A 6,232-nucleotide genomic window follows, 5' to 3' on the forward strand; every position below is an offset into this window, starting at 1 on the left:
ACGAAGATGGCGTAGTAACGGAAACCCGAAGACGCTCGGTCATCCTGGAATTCTCTAAGGACGCCCCTCTACCAAACCGAGTGTCGCTTGGATTCTGCAGTTATCCTGTGACGGAATACATGGGGTCTGCTACTCAATGTTTCAGATGTCAAAGACATGGACATATAGCGAAATATTGTAAAGGCCCCATCCACTGCAAGATATGCGCTGGTCCACATACGCATAAGGAGTGTACGTCACGTTCCCAGCCTCGGTGTGCAAACTGTGGAGCTGAGCATGCTGCGTCATACGGAGGGTGTCCTAAGAAGAAATCAGCCACTCTTGCACGGACGATGGAGCAAATCCAAGGAAAAGTGCGGAAACGACGAGAACCACCACCGAATCCGGATGTGATGTATACATCTACATACCAAAAGCAACACGACACGGTGCAGCGCAGCGACACGGCTTTGAAAAAGTCCTACGCCTCAGTCGTGAAAGAAAACCAGCAAAGGCCTTCAACTGCAACGAATCCATCAAAGCCCTCAAGTGATATAACCTCAAGCCCACGACAGCAATAAGTGTCCTCAAGGTCGCAGCAGAAGAACAGGAAGAACCAAGAAAAGTTGTTAGATGGTAGCACTGCAAATGAGATACCAAGTATGCTGATTCCCATGATGTTCGCCGCAATCAAGGCTATTCTGCGTGCCAGCCCATCGTTTAAGAGCATCCCTGAAATAGAGGCCGTCCTGGCTTTGGAACCGCTAGTGTCGTCTTCTTTCACGGCGCAAAGCCGTGATTCTTCGTAGTAGCAACGATGGCTTCGCCAACAATCGTCTCACAAGCGGTGTCCACCAACAAACACTTCCGCACATGTACTATATTCCAGTGGAACGCTCGCGGCTTGCGCTCGAAGTTAGCAGACTTCAAGCATCTTACGCGAGTGTACCGATTCCCTTTTTTAGTCATTTCCGAGTCTCGCGTCGACGAGCACTTTAGGATAAAGGGGTATTATTTTCATCATTCAAGGCTACAAAATGGAATTAGCCGACTGCTCGTTGGATTTCGCAACGACATACCTGCCTCTGCGATTGACGTAGCACCACATGACAAGAACGAATATATTTGCGCAACCACAGTGATTGCATCTAAAGTGTTTACCCTGATCGGCGTCTACTTGGAACCAGGATCACCTTTCGACGTGACAAGATTGGAAAACTTGTTGACAAACACTCAGTCTCCACATATTATTTGTGGCGATTTCAACGCACATAACGAGATCTGGGGCAGTTCACATACATGTGCTCGGGGTGCCATGCTGGCGAAGCTTTTTGCAAAATACAATATAGAGCCCTTGAACGATGGCAGCATAACATACCTGAAAAATCCGACGACTGTTAGCTGCATTGACGTCACATTCGTATCAAGTCAAGTGGCCCCTATGTTCGGATGGTGTACAGATTTCGAGACTCGAGGTAGTGATCACTACCCGATCCTAATCTCTGCCCTCCATTTTCGGACGTCGCCCAGAAAAGTGAAACTGAAGTCGGTAGACTGGGAAGCTTACACAGCAGCCGTAGACAAAGGAATCACAGCCTCAACTACGAATACAGAAATAATACCGACAATAGCTCATTGCCTCAAACAAAGTACCCGCTCTGCCACTAAGCATTGTAATGTACCAACAAACGACGAGGAACTTGAAAGGTTATGTGCCATTCGAAGGCGTGCCGAAAGGAAGGCTCTACGTACGAAGGATATCGAAGACCTCAGAACTTGTCGACGGGCACAAAGACATATACGACGTTACCTCACCAAACTGGACCGAAAAAGGTGGAGGGACCTTTGTGGGACACTAGACATACGACAACCGCTGAGCAAAATCTGGCGAGTCGTCAGAGGCATTCGCAAAGAGCCGCAACAGCTGTATCCTTTTATCGCCCTCTCATTACATGAGCGCGCATCCCTGAAAGAGGTGGCAGAGCAGTACTGCAGGCTCCTTTCCAACGGGGCACAACCTTTGCGGCAAATTGCAAGTCGTCAGCCTAGTCCACCTCGAGCTACCCTTCCTGACTTAGAATTACCATTCACCATCGAAGAGCTCACGGCAGCAATGGGCGACGTAAACAAGCGATCATCACCTGGCCATGACGGCGTGAGTTATGAAGCGCTCGCAAATCTATGCCATACATCTCGCCTACGCCTTCTGGAGTACTACAACGCCTCATGGATAACTGGGGAGGTTCCTACGGAATGGAAGCTTGCGAAAGTCATTCCTATATTGAAACCAGCGAAGCAGCCAACAAATTACGCCTCCTTCAGACCCATATCTCTGCTTAGCTGCGTAGGGAAGCTATTCGAAAAAATGATCTACAAACGACTAAATTGGTTCTTGGAAACTGCAAAAGTTTACCCGGAGGAAATGAATGGCTTCCGGCAAAATAGATCCGCAATTGATAATGTCATTGCCTTGGTCTCATCAATTGAAGAGGAATTGGTCTCTGGAAACATACCTACTGCATTATTTTTAGACATTAAGGCAGCATATGATTCGGTCTATCATAAAGCAATACTTGACGCTTTGGAAACCCTTGGTCTTGGAGGACGGCTCTACGCATGGATTGAAGACTATCTTCAAGGACGCCAACTTTTCATGTGTACCCCGGATGGCCCCACGGCGCTTTATGCCGTCGAGAAGGGAGTGCCACAAGGAGCTGTGTTAAGCCCGGTATTATTTAATTTAGTCCTCATCCATCTGAAAAGAAACCTGCCCCCTGGCGTCAAAATCACACTGTATGCGGACGACATCTGCATTTGGAGTGCGGCGCGTTCCCGCAGTACCACCCAACAACGCCTCCAGAGAGCGCTAGCAAATATATCGGCCTACCTAAATCCAAGGGGTCTGAAATTGTCCCCCGACAAAAGCGTTGCCATGGCTTTCACGCGGAGGTGTATGGAAAAATACCCACTAGTGTTGGGTGGTCGTGCCCTTCCATACGTCAAGACGCAAAGGTTTCTTGGAGTGATGATCGATAGGAACCTCACATGGTCGCCCCAAGTGAAAAAACTGAGTGAGAAGATTTCCTCGGCGTCGCACGTATTCCGATTTTTAGCCGGATCACAGTGGGGCAGCAACTGTAGATCAATGGTGCTCCTCCATAAGGCCTACGTCGACGGAACACTACGATATTACCTCCCGATCCTGCACAAAATATCTCCCACAAGCAAGAGAAAACTCGAGGCAGCACGAAACAACTGCCTTCGCGTATGTCTTGGCCTTCCGAAGGGGTCGTCCCGGTCAGGGACTGTAGCAGAAGCTGGATGCCTGCCTCTGGAAGTGCTATGTTCGCAGGAGACACTTCGGATACACCTCCGCCACGTCATTCATACGAAGACTCACTTTTTAAAGGATATTTCCAGAACCCGTGCTACATCTAGCTTTGGGCAGGCCGTCGGAAGCATATCTATTTCGATTCCTGCTCCGGCGTCACAAATTATGCCGCGAAACATTTCACCATGGACACTGTCCCCACTGGAAATCGTGCCATATATACCTGGAATCAGTGCGAAAAAGAAAATGCCTCAGGCAGCGACTTATCAGATAGCTTTAGAATATATGCACAAAGAATACGCAGCCGCAACGCACATTTTCACAGATGGCTCTACAACTCCACATCGTTCATCATGCGGACTTTTTGTAACCTCTACAGGGCAACGATTCTCGTTTCGTCTTGAGCGAGCGACATCATCTACTTCAGCGGAGCTATATGGCATTAAGGAGGCCCTTGTGTATGTACTTCGACAGCAGCCGCCAAAGACATGGGTGATTTTCACAGACTCAAAAGCAGCCCTACAAAGTATCTGGAACAGGCACAAGCGTTGCAATAATCAACCAGCAGCATTTGACATTGCTTATCTTCACCACAGGGCTAAGATTGCTGGGCATTGCATAAAGTTCCAGTGGATACCTGGCCATGCCGGCATTTCGGGAAATGAAAGAGCGGACGAAGCCGCCAGAAATGGACTCCAATACCGCAAGTTCAAAAGAACATATTTTACAAAAGCCGATGCTTCAAACATGGCAAAAAAATATGCCTATCAAGAAAAAGACCGCATCTTGAATCTCCCGCTTCACCAAGATAACTTCCTACGTTACATTGACCCAGAAATGAGACCGAAAATTCCACGACCACTTCCTCGACACTTAGAGACATTGTACCATCGTCTTCGACTGAACGTGGCATACACGAACAATTATCTGTACCGCATAGGACTTACCACTAACCCATACTGTGATAACTGTCGCAACTTAGAGACAATTGAGCACATATTACTAGAATGCCCCGCGTACCGCGACGAGAGACAATTTTTTGAGCACCAAATGGACATGATTTGCCACGAACCGTTAACGTTACCGAGCATCTTAGGTCCAATGCCCGGCCCTTCAAAACAGCGACGGGTTTTGGATTTATTGTTCAATTACCTGACAGAAATTGGTCAAATAGGAAAGCTTTAAAAATTGCATCCTTCCTATACAAAAGCTTCAATTTACCCGCCATGTCACCTATAAATATTAGTAACAGGTCCACTCGGACATTTTATATTTACTTTTATCCCTTTTTTCTCCAACTCTTTTCTGGAATCTTTTAATCCCATTCCCCATCCCTATACAGAGTAGCATGCCAGCAGTTACATACGCGCCGGCAAAATTCTCTGTTTTTCCAATAAAGAGCCCTCTCTCTCTCTCAGAAGTTTTTGGCGGCTGTTACGACGAGAAAAGAAACCTGAGCTTGAAAGAGAAAAAGAAACGTCGTTTGATAAAATGTTTTCAGCAACAAAAAACATATCAAACTTGAAATATTAACATATATTGCGAATATAACCTGCGATTGACTCGGATGATGTCCTTCACACGTTAGTACTGTTGTCTGTACCACACGAGTCAGATGTGCACGATAACGCACGACTGCGAACAAGCGACGTATCCTTTATCATGAATGCTTGCAGGGCTAGTTGGCGTGCTGTCAGGATGGCCGAGCGGTCTAAGGCGCCAGACTCAAGGTTTGACCTTTCCTCTGATAGAGGACTCGAGGCTTCTGGTCCACGAATGTGGGCGTGGGTTCGAATCCCACTTCTGACAGAAAATCTTCTTTTTATTGCCGCCGTGGATGGGCACATCCAACTATTTGTAATGCGAAGGAATTTCAGCTCGTCGTGCCAAAACAACGTCAGAAGTTCGAATCCAGCTTCGAACATTGCGGTCAACATTTTGTTAACACTGTTTACCTTTCCTTTTTCTTTTTTTTTTTTCTGTGTGGAGAACGTCTAGAATTTTTCTCTTTCTGTCAGGGTTCTGAGACTTGCGAGGACATGGCTCCTAACAGACGGGCTGCGTACTACCTGAAAATGTTCGACCCTCGCGTCTAGCATGAGCCTTTCAGGTGTTGGGATTTTGTCGGAGGGGTAAATTGTCGTCGGTTCCTGCTCGCATTTTATGTTAACACTACTATTTCTCATTCCATCACAGGGAAGTACAAATTGTAAAGATTTCGTGGAACAAGAGCCTCGTCTACACGTCGACGAGCTTGGACTCGGACCTTTCTTTTCTTATGACTGTGTAAATAAATTGCCTTATGTACTCGCATGTACTGTCCGCAAGTTTACAACATCTGTTGTCAGCGAGATAAGATTGCGGTAAAGAAAGGAACAACAAGGGAAGCGAGTAGGAATGGCACAACCTGAGAATCCTTTTCCTTAGCCTTTTTTTTTAAGACACAGTCACACGCAGGTTGTTCAGATGAGCACATGGTGTGTACAGAAGCATGTCATGTTGCAGGAGTACTTTTGTACTCTGCCCCCACCCCTACCCTCCCACCTTTGTAGCGCTGCGTGTCACGGAGGCAGCCAGAGCCTGGTATGGCTATTGGGAGTTCTGTTTAAGTAAATTTGCTTAGCCACTTACGCAGAATCGGAATTGTTTTTGTAACAGTTAGTATTTAGATAGGACTGCAGGCAAGCATTGTTTACGTCCGAGAAAAAAAAAATAAGAATTTCATATCAGCGGAAAAGATCGACAGGCACATCCAATGTGCAGGAAGTGAGTTTAAAAAATATATCTATGAAAAAAAAACCACAATACCAGTAGGCGTAAACGGCGCGCGTGTTTGACTTACGAAAGTGGGTCGGTCGGTCCGTGCAAAAAACAGTCGACGACAGAAGAGGCCGGCATAGGCGAAGAAATGCCTCGGGGTAG

At 46.9% G+C, this 6,232-nt stretch overlaps 1 non-coding gene across 1 annotated transcript; it reads left to right on the plus strand.

The window, feature by feature from the left end:
- The first annotated feature begins 5,002 nt into the window (after positions 1-5,002).
- TRNAL-CAA (transfer RNA leucine (anticodon CAA)) lies at positions 5,003-5,119 on the plus strand. Its single transcript has 2 exons — positions 5,003-5,040; positions 5,074-5,119. It is a non-coding gene; the product is annotated as a tRNA-Leu (tRNA).
- Positions 5,120-6,232: the final 1,113 nt, after the last annotated feature.

Source organism: Dermacentor andersoni, chromosome 4 (genome assembly GCF_023375885.2).
Source record: "Dermacentor andersoni chromosome 4, qqDerAnde1_hic_scaffold, whole genome shotgun sequence".
NCBI lineage: Eukaryota > Metazoa > Arthropoda > Arachnida > Ixodida > Ixodidae > Dermacentor > Dermacentor andersoni.